Source organism: Acanthaster planci, linkage group LG14, assembly GCF_054643075.1.
Source record: "Acanthaster planci isolate LZ-2023a linkage group LG14, COTS_SCS, whole genome shotgun sequence".
Classification (NCBI taxonomy): domain Eukaryota; kingdom Metazoa; phylum Echinodermata; class Asteroidea; order Valvatida; family Acanthasteridae; genus Acanthaster; species Acanthaster planci.
Genome location: NC_141790.1, coordinates 14227693 through 14244398, shown reverse-complemented (window position 1 = coordinate 14244398; position 16706 = coordinate 14227693). Strand labels below are relative to the sequence as shown.

Genomic DNA, 16706 nt, shown 5'->3' with positions numbered 1-16706 from the left:
CCTCATTACAACAAATGTAGAAATTACTTTTTTCATTTTTAGTGTTGGCTTGGCCGAGTAGTACGAGACGAACATTTAAGTCACAAGAAACAAAGTGACAGTCTGGATTGCTGAGCATATGAAAGGAAAGTTCCGTCTAAGGAAGCAGTTATCTTATTCCCTTTGTACTTACCGTATATTAGTCTCTTTATTTTTTCCTTAGCTTTTTCTATCCCAAATCAGAGTTCGACAAGTCACATTACAGTTCCCTGAACCATTCAGCTGAAGGAGTTCCGAAAGTGGTTTTTTAGAAGGCCACTTGGTTTAAGGTTGTTTCTACCCTACGGTAGCTTTATGGTTTAATCATAAGGGTTCGTGGCAGCTGGGAAACCCAAAGCCTGTTGCTCCTTATTTGGAGTCTAACAGGAACTCCAGCTTGACATGAAGAGTAGCAATGATAAGGATAATGGGATCCTTGATCCATCCAACTAATACCTGCCAGGATCTCTCCCGGTCTTCAGTGGACTGCAGGACAAGTTCAGTGTCATTTGGGCAGGCTGACTTGTATTTCAGCCTGTAAAGTGACACTGAACTCTGTCCTGGTGGCAGTGAAAGGGTTGATCGTGGAACCATAAAAGAGAAGAGAGGGGACTCTCGCAAGTAACAAGATCCCAAGAACAGATCTTAGATTTGTAAATCTTGATGTATAGTAGATCGCATTTTAAAAGTAACTCTGTGAGTTGGGATGGGAAATTCTGCGATAAGAATTTAATATCATATTTATACTTACATGTGCATTTCACAAAGAATGAAAATAATTTTTCACTTGTGGAAAATCTGTGAAAATCGTTTTCCACTCTAGGGGACAAGTTCTTCATGTTTTGTGAAATGAAAATTTATTCCTTTAGAAGTTAGAACAGAAAAGGTTGAAAAGATGTTCCCATTCACAAGTTAACTCTTACATGTAATGGATTGTATATATCCGCCCCAAGCTGAAGCACCCCCAATCGGTGAAAAGAAAGACAGGTGGTTGCAAGCGGGTTCTTGCATGCGTTCTGCGTGTACGCAAAGACCACACATGCCGGAGTAAATTTGTTATGCGTACTCAGCATGCTCCGCGTTAAACGCGTATATACTTGCGCGCATTATGGCGCGCCTATGCAGTGAGTACCAAAAAAACACGCCCTCTTTTGTTCTGCTCAGAGCGCATTGTAAGCAGCCATAGTTGGCAAAATTTCATACTGGTGTCAGAGCGATGCTGTACCATTATTATGCAGGGTTGCACAATAATATCCTTTTGAACGGTCCAATTGAAAAGATGTTTTTAGCATGCACGGCCCTTACATACCAGCCGGCATAACGTCCTTGCTTTTTTCTTTTCTTTTTTTTGGTAATTCGAAATCCAGCTGTGTTCATGTGTACAACAGCTGTGACTTGTGTGAGCTTCCATTGCATATTCGCTAATCTGGAAAAATTCATTGTACTGTATGGCACTTTTCTATCTGGCAAAGCCTGTAGGCATACATTCAGTGTAGATGGTCCACTTATTTAACCCTCCTTTGTCAAAAGCTGTCCAAAATTCCTTCCACTTCCCGTGTACAGTACCGTTCATAGACATATCATATGTCACTTGACTAATTTTGCCTGATATAGTGTTGAGAATGCATTTTTGCATAGGAGGGTTAAATTAACAACTTTAAATAGTGTCACATGTGTACCGTTTACTCCGGATGTCATTATGTCACACATTAAGTACCTTTGGTTTCATTTTGCTTTGTTCATAGTGCTTTGATAACATGGGAAAGGCTCTTTAAAGAAAATACAAACCTTTATAGAGGATTTGCATAGTTGCCATCTTGCAGGCCAGTACTTTTTTCCCATGGGATATGCACAAAGGAGGTTTCCCTGTGGAACAAAAGAAGTGATTTGCAAGATGGCTGCTATGCAAAGCCTCCATACCAGTTGTTATTTTATTTAGATAGACAAGTACATGTACAGTACTGGTATGTCTGTTTCTCATGAGTTATTAAATAAGATAAAAATTTAAGAAAAACTTCTTTTCATTGAAAAATTAACTGGCAGCCATAAGTGTTTTCCTGTCTCTTATCTTTCTGCCAATTTTAAGAAGCTACCGGTACCATAAGTGTATTCAATCTTAGCAATGCAAAGTTTGAGAAAGAGTAAAAGGAAACATTTTAGTCGGTGACCTTTGCAGTATTTCCTGAGGATCTGCTGAGCCCTGCCCAAAATGTCACATCACCCAGTCGGAGTTGACCTTTTTGCCCTCATAAGTTCGCCTCAACATAGACAGCAAGTATTTGCAAATGATCCACCCAAGACAAGGTGGCTGAGTTTGTAGGAGCGCTGTAGCCGGCAGGTGTTAAGCTTGACAAATTTGAGTGCAGTTCTCACTTTAAGAGCATTTTTACCCTCTTTCATTTCACCCTCAGGGTTGTCAAAGCTTTTAATGTCTAGCAAGTGATGGTACATCAAGCTTCTGTGTCAGTGAAATCCATCTCAAGTTCAGGTATGTCTATGGATTTCGATTTTTCATTCATGTTAACTGATTTGTTTTTCCATATAGGCCTACTTTTAAATTTCTGCTTGTGTCCTATTTTCTTTTTCTTGGTGGGGTGACATCTGATGATTTATCTGTAATGCAAATAGCCAGTCACATTACTTCCAGACACTGATCTCATTCAGTACCTGGTAATATCATCAATACTCTTCTAACAACCAATCAATTTTGGGAACACATGTTGAGGATCAATCAAACGGCAGCACTTGGATTCCCAAAGGAATCCAATTATGCTGAAGTTGACATGCTTGGCTGCATCCCACACAAATCTGACTACAAATCTCTATTTTTTGTAAACACCACTAGTTACCCGACTACACCTGTCTCTTAGCCAGCAGGCCTTTTGTTTTAAGGATTAGACCCAGGGGCTTGACATGTATCTTTACCTGATCAATCTTGTTAGAGCACGCCATTGTTATCACATCTGACACCCTCACACATGGTCTGGTGCCAAGGTTTGTTTTAATGGAATTCCCCTCAAAATGAGGTTGGGGGAGACTGCTTTCTTTTTTTTTATGGGCTGTAGACACAACAGTAGTCCCTGCCATAGTGTATGCCCACATACCAAGTGTTGAATCAGGGACAGGGACGTGCTGCTCATAAATTAACCCAGTATTTTCCACATTATTGAATGTGGGGAGTTATTTCCACGCTGTTGGCACGTAACATGGCAAATAGAGGGAGAATGTGTCATATTACATGTACATGTATGTGAGGGGCGTTTACTGTACGTGTACGGCGTAAACGTTCCACAAGAGCTAATGCACATGTACAACCCGGGCTTAAACATTCCTAAAAATCTGCGGTACCGGTACACATTTTGATCAACCTGCTGTCCAGAAAAAAGGTACATGTACCAGTACATGTAACTGACCTGAACAGTTTCAGTAAAGTAAAGGTGAGGAACAAGAAAAGGTCAGACCCTTTTTTTTTTTCGTGATTGGTTTTTTTTTTTTTTCATGTATGTGTCATTGCCGAAAAGACCTTCATGTGAAAAAAGGTACAACCTGTTCCCTGTAAAATGTAAATAGGTTGACCAAGGACATTCACAGGTCTGGCGTAACTGTGACATTGTTGTACCGAATCTACATGTATGTGATACCGTATATGCCAGTGTTTTAATTTTTTTTTTTTTTTTTACAGTAATGCAGCAGTGTTTAAGATCCAAATATTTGTTGTCATTTCTGAAAGAATTGGTGCCTTGTTACATGTACATGTAGCTATTAATCTAAAGCCCTGGAAAGTCCTAGTACATACATCCCTTTGCTGGATGTTTCCTTTGCCAAATCTCACTCATTAATTTATGGATAGAATGTCCTGATGTACAGGACGTTCATGTAGTTACATGTAATTCCGTGGTTCTCATAGATTTTTGACCTTGAGGGAGGGTTGGTGGGGAGAGTGGGTAAAATTACTTGTTTGTGCCCAAGAATTCCTAAGATTATTATTAGATTTTAAAAAAAGAAATCTTCTTGGTTGGAAATTCCAGACAGGGTCAGCCGCATAAAAATGTTCCCCCCCCCATGGTTGAAGCCAAAAATAAAGGTTTGATTGGAAATCAGAACCATAGAAAACTACGGATGCTGTTATAAAAATATCTGATAAAAATTTCCAGAAGGAACATCGGAAAACTAGCATGTCGGCTTGACAAGTACCGGAGAAGCATTGTGTCACTTGTTTGCCTCAGCGTTTAGTGACAGTTTCACTTGTATCGCCCACTTAGCATGTCCATTACCAAGATGACAAGCACTACATATGTACGTGTACATTAATGTATCCATGTAACAACAGCCAGACAGCCTACAAGTATGGTAATTGTATGATGTCTGCCTCAGGTTTGTGAATTTGACCTTGATGCTTCCTCATCCATGTGTAGAATTGAATCATTAAAAATTTAACCTTCAGAGGATTCAAGGGTGGGTGGGGAGTGAGGGGCTAGTTTTGCATGAGCGACCCTCCAATACGTTCATCAACCAGGCGGGGTAACTCTGGCCAAATTCATTGACAATTTTTATGGCTTTGTCAGTAGGCCATGCTTCCTGTAAGGAGACTCAAGATATGAGCAGTGGGTGAGACAGAAATTACGATAACTACTGGCAACAGAGCATCAACAGTTGGTTAATATTAGGATTAATTCTTTTTGTTACAGTTTGAAGAGAAAGATTTGTTTCTGGGCTGTTTTGCAGCGCATACTTTTGGGCATTTTGTACAACAGTCACCAAACTGACAAACCTATTAGTATAAAAGAAACAAATTTGGGTCTTCAATTCCAAGATAACTCTGCCATACTTAAGGACTGACCCGCTAAGTGCACATGTGACTTGAGTTATAATCCAGTCGTCCTCCCCAAACCACTTTTATCATTTAAGGGTCAAGGTTCATCATCCTCCCCATGCCTGGTAATCTCATTCACAACTTGCTGATACTGTCCTGATTTCACAATTCCCACTCTGCTTTGCATTCTGTTGTGGTAACCCAGCACTGGGTGGCAGAAGGGAGAGGGGCCCGAGGACCAGTGAGAAGTGAACCTCCCCCCCCCTTTTTTTTTTAACGTGGAAGACTTGCCCCCCTCCCCCACTTTTAGCAGGTTCTATGTATGTGGGGCTTAATGGACCAGTCCATTACAATGTCAGGTGGTCTTACAACTCAGCTCACATGACATGTGCAGGTGTACTTGCACTGTTAGCAGGTTTATGAGATGACTCGCACCGGTTCAGTGCATGCTGCATTCGCAAGCAAAAGGTGAAGAAACAGAATACATATTATCATGTACAGTGTACATGTAAGCCGTCCAAAGTTTTCATCGTTTGACAGGACCGGTAGTACACAGAAATATTTGAGATAAGATGTCAGACTCTAGATGGCCATGGTATTGGTAAAACCACAGACCTGTGGAAGATTCTTCAGCTGTTGATCAGCAGCTAGCGAAGGTACTGGGTACCAGCCTTGATAGATCATTGGAAATGGAAATGGCATGAACTGGTAGCCATTAGTGCTGTTTTACAAATTTTATGTACAGTACATGTACATTGAGGGGATGCTACTGGTACCGGTGAATAATGCAATTTGTGCCCAGCAACTTCAGGCACAGGAAATCTTCTGAAACCTTTTACTGAAATTCTTGCTTAGTTGAGGACATGTACATTGTTTTTAAAACCTGAAAGGTACGTGTGTACCTACATGTACTGGTACATTGTAACTTCATAAATCAATTCATCAAACACTGTGCCTCCTGCTTGCACTGATATGGTTTTTATGTGCGTTTTCATAGACACCTCATGCTATAGACCACTGTAGAAACCAGGACTGCTTGAATGTGATAAATTGCCAGCTAGCCTGGTGTGTAGCCAGCCTCCACGGCCAATTACAGCCGTCTCAAGGGCACAGCTCTATTTAGCTTCTGAATGAACTCCCGATAAGGCTGCTACTTGGTGAATGCCGGCTGGTTCAATCAGTATGGGGCTTCCCAATCGGGCCTGCTGCCGACCTTGATTGGGGGCGCTCCAAGGTTGAGTGCCAACAATAGTGTAGCTGAGTTGAATGGATGCTGACTCAACCATGTGAGCGGACAGGCGCACCTGTGGTGTAAAACTGGCTGAGATGGTAGTTTTTGTTTCCTTGCTGTATGGTTGTACATGTAGTGTCTATAGCATATGATTCTTTGCTGATTAACTTCATTGTGTGCTGAATGGGTCATGGACTGTTGTAGTGCACTGTTCTTGGTTTAGGGGAAAATTGCCAGAACAAGGTACAACCTGATACCGTACAAATGACTGTGATTCAACATCCTGTGATAAAAATTGTATAGTTGGACAAATTTGGATTCCAGTGAGATACACACTTCATTTACCTTGACCCAACAGCTGGACAACTGTAGTCAAAGCTGGCATATTACATGTAGTTCATTCATCGGTTTGGGACGTTGGTAAGTGCATTGTACATTTACATGTAATTTCACTGATGCTCTATATTAATACCCTTCATTGTTACCAGTTGCCTCGTCGGAAGGGAATGCGCCCGATGTAGCAGTCACATTACTGATGCCCCTTGATAAAACAAAGGAAGCATCCTGCCTGAGTCATGCCCAAGTTCAGTTGCAATGTGTTGTCGGATGACTGTGAACTGACCTCATTGAAACCACGAGTGTAATGTGCTCACGTGTTAAAATCTCTTTATATTGATTGTTGAACAGTTCGCTAGAATGTGGGCATTACAGGAACGCAGTGATGTCTCCATTAAATAGACGCACAGGGAATGTGAAAAGGCACTCCCCCTTTTTCCAATTTAATTTTTTGGGGGGAGGGATGAGGGACATGTCATCATCTCTTCAGGGTAAGCTTATACTAGTAGTTGTCTTTTTTGCTGCATTTTGGTGAGAGAATGTATCCCAACACTGTCTCCACCTGTACGCGCGCATGCGTGCTCACATACAGGCATATACATGTACAATTATTAAAGAGTTTCCCTCAAAGGGATCGAGTTGGCAGCAGCTTACAACACTGTAGGCCCCACATACATGTACATGTCCTACGTAGCAGTACCAGCAATGTGTTGTGTTGATATGTGTACTTTCAGTGCAGGCTAGAATGCTTTTTCCCACTTGTCTCTGCTATAAAGCATGCATAATTATGAATCTTTCCACTGGATTAACTTTCAGGGGTAATTTGCATACATCAGGCATTGCTGATAAAGTTACTCTACATTGTTAATATTGGCAGAGTGGTCACATGCAGGTGATAAATGTCTGCAGATGGAAGTTGGGTTGTTTTAGAGATCAACATGGGCTTTGTGGAATGTTTCTGTGATCCTGTCCCAGTTAGGCCTGTTTTCATTCTGTCCTTTTGTGTCGTCTTGTAAAAATCCATGAAAGCTTTTGGAAGCCTGTTCAACTATGGGTCATGCAACATTGCCCAGTCAGTGGCATGGATGGATAAAAGGCACCAAAGCTTCTATTTTTTCCAAAAGGTCAGAGTACTTTACCAGTATTCTGTTTTGCTCACCCAAAAAAACTCTGAACAGAAATGAAATTGTTCCGGGCCTTCAACAGACAGTGCACGTGCAGTATTTACACTTGTACATGTAGGGTTGGATTTTATTTCAGAACGAGACTTGATTGTACATGTAGTTTAGGAGCAAATGATTAAACGTGCAAATCGATCTTTCCAGAAGTACTGGTAGGCCTTGGCATACGGGTATCTTTTTTCTGTTATACTGAAGTGAATGTTTGTTTTCATAATCTACCTTCATCCCAACACAGTCAACTGTAGTATTCTGTGGTTAGGATAATTTTAGAAACAGAAAAAGTACCTTTTCACATTGGGCATGATTTCAAGAGAAATGGGGGGTGTTGAAAATGCTTGTACTCGTATCTTTAGCCAAATTTCTGCCAACTGGTTTTTTTTTTTATAAAAAGCTTGCAAAAAATGGGAAAGGAAATCAGGAATATACTTCTTATCAAACTTTTGACAGCCCAGAATTTTTAAGAAATTGTATTACATGAACGAGGCCTTGTTTTGTTTTGTTTTGAAAAATATTGGCGACTGTCTTCACCTCCATCCACCCTCCCCCAAGATGGAAAAGAAATACTTATTCTGTGGCCTTAGTTTGTTTGTCAAACTGCTCACCATTATGGTAATGGGGAAGGGGGGATGTCCACAGGTTTCAGACTAGAAGCCTGGATCAGATTTCCTCGAACCAATTTCCAGAATTTGATGGGCTTTTCGACCCTTGGGATCACCAGGGAGAAATCCATGGTGAACCTTCAGCGCCTCCACTGACTGCAGGGAAGGTGTCTGCCTCAGCACAATAATTCCATAAAAATAATGCCGCACACTGCCTGCTCCAGATGCAGACTCTGGGAAATTGACTGAATATATTCATATGCGTGCTGGGGCTTCATGTATTTGTGTTTCATTCGCTCAACAAGTTGCAAATTGAAGCAAAACAAGCTTCTTGGGGCCTGCCGAGTTTCTTTTTTTTTCCCTCAGCGAATTCTGCCCGCAGTTTTTCCCTTGTATCAATATTTATACAAAACCTGTACCAAAGATCAAAGACAAACACTCCAGGAAAAAGAAATTGCTGGTTGTCAAAGTTCCTCTTCTTTCCTGACTCGCACTTTCACTTTCTGTGTAATTCACGAGACCTGGTTGAGTTCAACGACTTTTAGTCATCGCCTTCCCTGGCCTGCTCCCTGTCCCTCTCCCCTTCCCCCAAGGATGACTCGCAGGATCCACCCCATGAGGTTGCTGAGCACTGCCCAACTTGTTTTTCTGGGTCATTGGACAGTGGACAAGGGGATGACACAGTTTCAAGAGAGACAGAGCCTGTCAGCAGCAGCAGTGCCAGGCATTGGGAGGGAATGAGTTCAGGGAGGCAAAATAGATTGGCCCAGGAACATACCGGTAGACAAGAGGAACGGGTCTTCATCGATCACTTTAATTAGGATAGTAAGTGTGAGTGCAGTTTCTCTGTCCATTTTTAACTTTCCTGGGGGTTTTCTCCGTTTCTCCTCAAGGGATAGATTTTGTGAAATGTCGCCATTGCTGGGTTATAGGGAAAAAACAATTACGCTTTCGGCTCAGGGATCTTTGATTTGGACTGTCCATATTACTTAAAATTGCATAATTCCCTCCGAGCAAAGCAATCGCTCAGTCAATGACAGATTTTTTTTTACATGAAGAAATTGGGAAGCTGCCATCGTAGTGCTTGATAACCAAGTTGCCCAAACAAAAGAAAGCTAAAATTTAGAAGATCAGTTACCAGTCTATGTGTCAGGCAAAACCCCACAGGCCTGAGTGGAAACAGATGAGCTACAAGCTAAGTGTATTCACCCCCGTACCCTTTCAGCGCCCTCAAGCGTTGTACATGGACCCTATAGGGCATACATGTACCACGTACCCAACCCACACCTGCATTTCACACTCAGTCAGGTACCATGCACTTTCAGTTCCACCTGCAACTGGTGTTTTTCTTCCTTTTTTCCCTTTACAGGTAAGTCATGTTTCATGATGAAATGAACTCAAAATAGGTTCTATTCGATTATTACCTGACTTAGGCAATTGCAGCTTTTCGAAGTGTGAATTCAGAGGGGGACAACACTGCTTATTCCAAAGGGCAGCTAGCCATCCCATAAAACCTCAATCCAGGTTTGAGCCTGCTTGAACCGGACAGGCATGAAATGCCCAGCCCTGGCAGATTTATCTCAAAACAACCCCAGAGTCCTAACCTGGTGCAACAGATGCACAGCTGTGCGGCACGGAAGGCATTTTCATGCTGCATTAGATGTCGGTTCAATAAAAAAAAGTGCCCAATACATGTTTATTGATCCAAATCTTCAGCTGTTTCCAATGGGTCCCCTTTCGTGTACCATATTAATCTGACTTCCTAATCCAGTTTCCAATTTACCAAGTAAAAAATGACGAGTGGGAAAAATTGCAAAAGTTATTTGTTTTCTGTGAGATTGTTGAAATTCCGTGAGACTGTTGAAATTCCATGAGATTGTTGAAAAAATACCATCAGATTTAAGCCGATAGGGCTGCATAGGTACAGTAACCTTTCACTGTTGTTTCCTATCGGTTTTCTGTTATATGTCAATGTGTCAAAATAGAGTTTAAAAAAATCTAAAACCAAAAAATGCATTGTGGTTTTCTACAATACCAGGAAGAAGCTTAAACATTGAACCTGACCACATGACTCCTTTTGTACATGTACCTTAACATCATACAAAAGTGTGCTAAAGTCTTATGATGGGACCAGGATACACAAAGTACCAGTTAATGTTAAATGATCTCTATGCAACCAGTGTGGATGCCTAGATGGCGCTGTGCATCCTACCCACAAAAGCGGTGGCCTTTTCCCAAGTCTTGGTTTTGTCTCTTTCTGGCTTATTATCAAGCTCCATAACTTTACCATCTTGAATATTTACCCCAAGAAGCAAACGGAAGTTCTTACAGTTCCTCACATTATTGGATAAGCAGACACTGATAATCATGCCTGGAACAGATCAGGGAGCTGTGGCATTGAGCTTTCCCGCATCTTGGCTTATAGGACTACATTCACAAAAACTGAAACCTGAAGCTGATGTTGACATGCGGGGGATTTGGCAACCTCTTTGGTGTAGTACATCAGTGTCAAAGTGCATGAACCCCAGTTACCCCCTCTGGGTAAGATGAACTCCTGCATTTCTGTTTAGAAATCTGGCTCAGGACAGAGCTAGTAAACCTCTGTATGGAACCTTGGATACCTGGGGGGAGGGGATGCTTGTTACTGTACATGTACACACTGGTACACATGCTTAGCATGTACCACTTCTCGTTGACCTGGTACTCGTCAGTGATCCAGTTCCATGTTTCCGAGTCGCGTTGGTCTGATTCAGGTCTAATCAGACTCCTGGAGTGTGTATGTACACTGTACATGTACTTTGCACAAGATAAGTGCACTTTTGGTGATAATTACTGAACATGAAAGCTGGTTGTCGAATATCAGCATTAATATTGTGGATAGAATGAAGTGTTTTACATCAAGGGGGTTAGACCTGACATCCTACATTTTGCTGTCTTTTGGCATGTTTCCTCAAGCAGCAGTTGTGTATGTTCCTACACTCCACCGTTCCGATTCCAAATCCGTTACAGATACATACATGTACATGGTACGTTCACCAGCCCTGTCATACTCATCCTGTGGAGGGCACAGCCAACTACGGCAGTTATTCCATATTTGCGCAGCGGAATATATCTGCACATAAAGAAAAGCCAAATGAAATCCCTGGGGCATTTTGATTTCATTATCGCAGTTCTCCCCCTGCCCCCCTTTGAAGTCAGCCCCTCTGAAAATGGGTCAACAGACCGCTAGACTGCAGACATCTGTTCTGAGATGTCACTGTACTTAAAGTAGCCACACTTGGCTGTGTTACTCCTTGTCATTGAAGGGTGCTCCTGGAATGAAATTTCTGTCACTGGAGGAACCACGAAGATGAGCCCATTAGTTTATTGCAAGGGTTTAGCCATTCACTGATATATTAGAAATGGACCCATTAATTGGAACCAGGCCTTTTATTTAATATAGTTTGTTAGTAAAATTGACATTCTGCTGATTGGTTCGAAATGACATAAGGACATTGTAAAAGTGACTGCAGTCGTTACAATATGTACAGTGTCACATGTACAGTGTCATATTTTTACCGTCTTTCACAAAGATGTTGGTTAAATGACATTGAGGTGTCATTTAGACCGTGGATGTCTTTTCAGCTCATTTTTATTGGTGAATGCATAGTCATAGCATTGCTTAAAGCATCAGGGAAGCCCCAAAACAACATCACCGGTGGAAGGAATCGTCTGTTTGCTCTGCTCTTCACAGTTAAAATCCTGGGAAAAGCATCAGACACTGAAGGACACTGTGAGCAGCAACTGTAGGCATCTTGGCAAAAATGAACTGACAAGCCAGCCCCTTTGAAGGATATAAAGACACCACAAATGAAGATACAGGCTGCCCAGCTATCATCTGTTTATTGTACATGTATATGCCGTGATGCTGTGTACGCGCCTGTCTGGATTCTCCTCAGGATGAGTATGTGCGGTATTCCTGCACTGACATCACGAAAGATTAGGAAATTCATCCCCTCCAGAGAGAATGGGCTTACTGACTAGTTGTGTGAAAATGAGTGACGTTTGGATATACATACAGGTATTGAAATACATGTTAAATGGAAAGAGTAATCATTGCAGAGGGAGGAGCAACAGTGTTGGCTTTATTGCCGTCGACCTTTTCTTTAAAGGTGCTTGTCGAATGAAGGGGAATTTACAATTCCATTGCCAGTCCAGCAGTGTTTCATGTGACTTGCATGGTTTTACTGTGTCAAAATGATCCTTAGGAAGTTTACACTTATTCCGTAACAGATCCAGTTGAAATCCAAGCTTACGCAACAGTTTTTTTTTCTTTTTTTAACCAAAGCAGTTGAAAATAACCTTCATCACTACATGACTGTAGTGTACATGTACATGGATGAATAAGCATATGACATCAAAATTTTGCATTGGATGAGCAAGTAGCTTGCCCTTTAGGGCCAAATTTCGAGGCTCTGCTTACCATTACAGAAAAATCACCGTCAAGTATTATAGAATATTCTGGGCTTATGTTTAGCATATTTCAGGGATTTGCTAAGAATTTCGGTTTGATTGTATGTTTACATATACAGTACTTCATTCTGTAAGACAGATTTTTTGGCTTATGGCATTTCTTTGCCAACTTACAGCATTGTTGGCCATGAGCACAGAATCTGGCTATACGAAATCCACGTATCGGTCAATGGGCCCAAGTTGAACAGTTCAACTGCAAAACAAAAACAAAAAATCGATTTGAAATGCAGTTTATTGGATGTCCCACTTGCAAGTTGGAGATGGAGGAGCGTGAAATGAGGCCAGGGTACATGTACCAGTCAGGAGCTTTGAAATTCAGCAGTGTCCAGAGAGAAAGAAGAAAAGCACGAGGAGAAGGTGGAGGGCATAACGCTTCCGGGGGTTTAGGCAGCCCACCCTCACACAAAGTGTCAAAGGAGGAGCGGAGTTTTCCTTCTTCTTTGAAGCAAAGTCCGCCAGGGGAGACGAATCTGTGACGGGCTTCATTGCACCATTAGCAAGTCTAATTGATGCATCTGGGCCAGCGGTCCATTATCGCAGAGCAGAGGGAGCTAGCAACAGGGGGGGGGATAAAGAGAGATCAGCACCCCAGCCAGGGGAAAAGCTTTGTCCTTTCAGTTCAGAAGGTGTTCTTAGTGAATACATGTAAATTTCTCTCTTTTTTCTCTGTTTATTAAAAGGCGTAGAAATGTTTGTTTGTGAATGATGTGGAATGAGTACAGGCTGACATACTCGGTTCGGTGGGGGGGGGAGTGTTCTCTTGTTAGGTTACGTGGTTGGCATACGTAATTGGCAGAGATGGATCCCCCCTTGTGTGCGTCTCTGCCCTGTGCATGCCTCAGTGTGTGTGCCGACATTTATCAGTCTGTGTTTGTATATGTCTGGACACTAGTCTGTCTGCATGTCTGGTATTTATACCAATGACTGAACGTCCATTTCTGAAACGAGGTCCTTTTTTTTTGTTAGCTTCCTCGAGAATTAACAGAAGTGGACAGACAACTGCCATTTTTTTCTGAGTCAGAAAAACAAATGGGCCTATGAAATGTACATCAATGGTATATACAAATACTGTAACTTCACTGAAAAAAAGGACATATTGGTGGTGGTGATCAACATACATGTAAACATACATGGAGATTTTACAATCAGAATTAACTTAATTTCTGCCATCTGTTTATGTTTGGTGAAATTAGACGTGCAAGTTTTTTTTTTTTTATTTAGTTCCTTGTTCTTTCTGGGAAATCTGCTGTTGTTGATTTACCATGCCAACCTGTCAATTATCCAAGCAAGCACTTTACGGGTTTCTCTCTCTGGAAACATGTCTGGATGCTCCAATTCCTACTTGAGCTACCAGAGGAACTCACTACCCATCTTATTACCCTGCGCTCAAGTTTCCGATATCGGATCCTGCGAGGAACAGGTCGGGGATTTCTTTATCGAAGCCCACGCCAAATGCAAAGATCTGTCTGGAAAGTAAAATGTAACGGCAGTGGCATTTTCAAAAGGCCTCTTCTTGCCATAGGATTGGGTGTGTTACGTGAAACAGTTATTTCGATGTGAGCATTGCTAAAGATAGCCGTGCCGATGCCAGAAACCTGCTGTCATGTTTTTAAATAGTATCAACAACTTAAACTCTTTTGCCAAAACTTGGCAGGTTTTTTTTCATCCTGATACCAGAGATTTTTTTTTTTGTTGGTGGAGGAGGGGTTGACCATTAAACTCTTTCCAGGTATTAGAAATTATTCAGGGAGAAAAAAAACCTGAAAAGGATCAAATGGAAATAGAAGGAAGGAAACCGTTGAATAGTATTTAGAATTGAGTTTGAATCTCTCTGGAATGAACCAGGAAACCAGATGTTTATTCAGATGCAACCTCAGTGGAAGGTAGGTGTGATTTTCTGTTAAGCTCTGCTATTCTTTCTATTTTTTTATTTTTAATTGTAAGTTAAAGCAATTTCTACATGTACGTGTACCAGTGAATTCTACTCATCTTACTCTTTGGCGGTGCATAGAGAGCTTGAAAGCTAAAGAACATAGGAAATAACATTTCTGTCTTTTTTTGTCATGTTTACGTACTTGCCTGTATTTACGTACAGGATCAGGACAATGTTGAATTTTGCAAGATTTATAAAACAGGGTGGGGAGAATCATGATGTTAACAGTACGTGTACACTAGTGGGTAGTACATAAATTCTTTTTTGAGGGGGGGAGTTAAGATACTGGTTGCCATGGTGCCAGTAGGTTCCAATAATAAAGAAAATCTGCAAAGTCCTATAAAATATGAAATAGGGGTACTTAGAGACAGCCTATTTATTGATGCTGGACGGGAGACTAATCTGCAAGTGCCTAAAAGTTACAAATTTGTTGCAAATTTGCTTGTAATCACCATTTTTCTTCCAATTTTTCTTTTCAATTAAAAAAAAACTAAACTGAACTGACTTTTTGGAAAAACTGCCTGTTCAGTTAGTGGTTTGGGTTCTGCAGAACATCCCTTCTCTGACAGTGCACACCTGCCACCAATCGTAACAAGTCCAACCAGCCTGATTCACCGCATCGGGCTTGAAGCAAAAAGAATTCTGCATGGATATTAAAATATTGACCAAGTGGATGAAAAATTTACTGTGACAGAGCAGGGCCTACATCGAACCCCCCCCTTCCTTGTAGTCTTCCATTATGAATGAGACTCGTCAAATAATCTCTATGCATCAGATATAATTACATAAATCATGACTGTGGCTAAGGGATCATGGATCCCTCTAAAAATCAGCGAGAGATCTAATCTTTGATTCTCACATCTGAAATTGACAAATGGATGAGGGTCGATATCTTTGTTGGTGATAATTTAACAGGGTGAGGGGGGATTGAGGGGTACATAAGTTGAAAAGCGATTCCATCTGAAGGAAAAATTCTGCAGACGTTGAGCACAAAGTAGAATGATTACAAAGATTAACAAGACTACGAAATGAAAGAATTTGGCAGTCATTAGTCTGGTGGAATGTTTCTTGATTTGGAAGTACTCCGGTTTCTAGAATACGGGCGATTCACAATAGTGCGCCCTCAAGAGTTTGCAGTGCATTGTCCAATCACAGGGCGCGAAATCTGTCAACCCTTTCCAAACGCGCATTGGGTCGACAGATTTTGCCCACTGCGTTTGGTCAACGTTTTGCAAACTCTTGAGGGCGCACTTTTGTGAATCGCCCGTACTGGTAGTCTACTACTCCTCCAGGAAAGTTGCTGACAAGGGGAGATTTAAATATTCAAGTGAATAATTTCTTGTCCCCAAGTCATGTCGGAGTGGCATTTTTCATGTTGTTACCTTGTAATCCTGCATCTTGTTCAGGGTGGGAAGCATACATGTACAAGTATGCATTTCGTTCTGTCCACATGAATGCTTAATGTGACTCAGCCGACAGGTTTTTGTCAGACCTGTCTCTAGTTGTTTTCAGTGTTTCCAAGCACAATCCAATAAAAGTCCCATTTGCATTCCCTAATAGCATCATACTTTATAGGGATGTGGCTCGTTACAACTGACCTTTAACCTCCAAGTAGCACGTAGCACGCATGAGCTCACTCCTACCCCCAAACCAAGCAAGCACTGTGGTCAATGTGTTGGCACAGTCTAGTCAGATGTGCCCCCAGGGTGTAGACTAAACCTCCCCCTCTGTGGTATGACCCAATTATCAGAAACCACAAGGGTAACCAAACAGACTGGACTTTACAAAAAAAAAGAGGCCAACTTATTATGCACAGTTTGGTTGAGCCGTGGAAACGAGACTATAAAATATAATAATGAATTTTCCAAGTGACATGAGGAGGCTGTCTGCCTAGAATTGATTGAACGTACTATTCAGTGTTAGGTGGTGGCTTGTCTTAGTGGAAACATTGTATTTTGGGGATTGAGTCAGGGCTAGGATTTGTAAACAGGGAAACCGGATTAGCCTAGAGGTTTAAAAGATCTTCAGCTTTCTGCCACAAGAGAAGAACGACAAATAAATGTGGATGGCCAGGGTGCCAGAT

The 16706-nt window shown here is 41.5% G+C and overlaps 1 protein-coding gene across 4 annotated transcripts in view; it reads left to right on the top strand.

The window, feature by feature from the left end:
* The window catches only part of LOC110981663 (muscleblind-like protein 3), a 158929-nt gene that overhangs the window by 23833 nt on the left and 118390 nt on the right, over nucleotides 1–16706 (top strand). For 3 of the 4 annotated variants that reach the window (XM_087145439.1, XM_087145425.1, XM_087145426.1), the window contains exon 2: nucleotides 2430–2506. The gene's annotated coding sequence lies outside the window, so the exon portion shown is untranslated. Of the gene's footprint in view, nucleotides 1–2429; nucleotides 2507–6463; nucleotides 6483–16706 lie in introns of those variants that run through there. The other variant, XM_087145428.1, reaches the window with a different exon arrangement.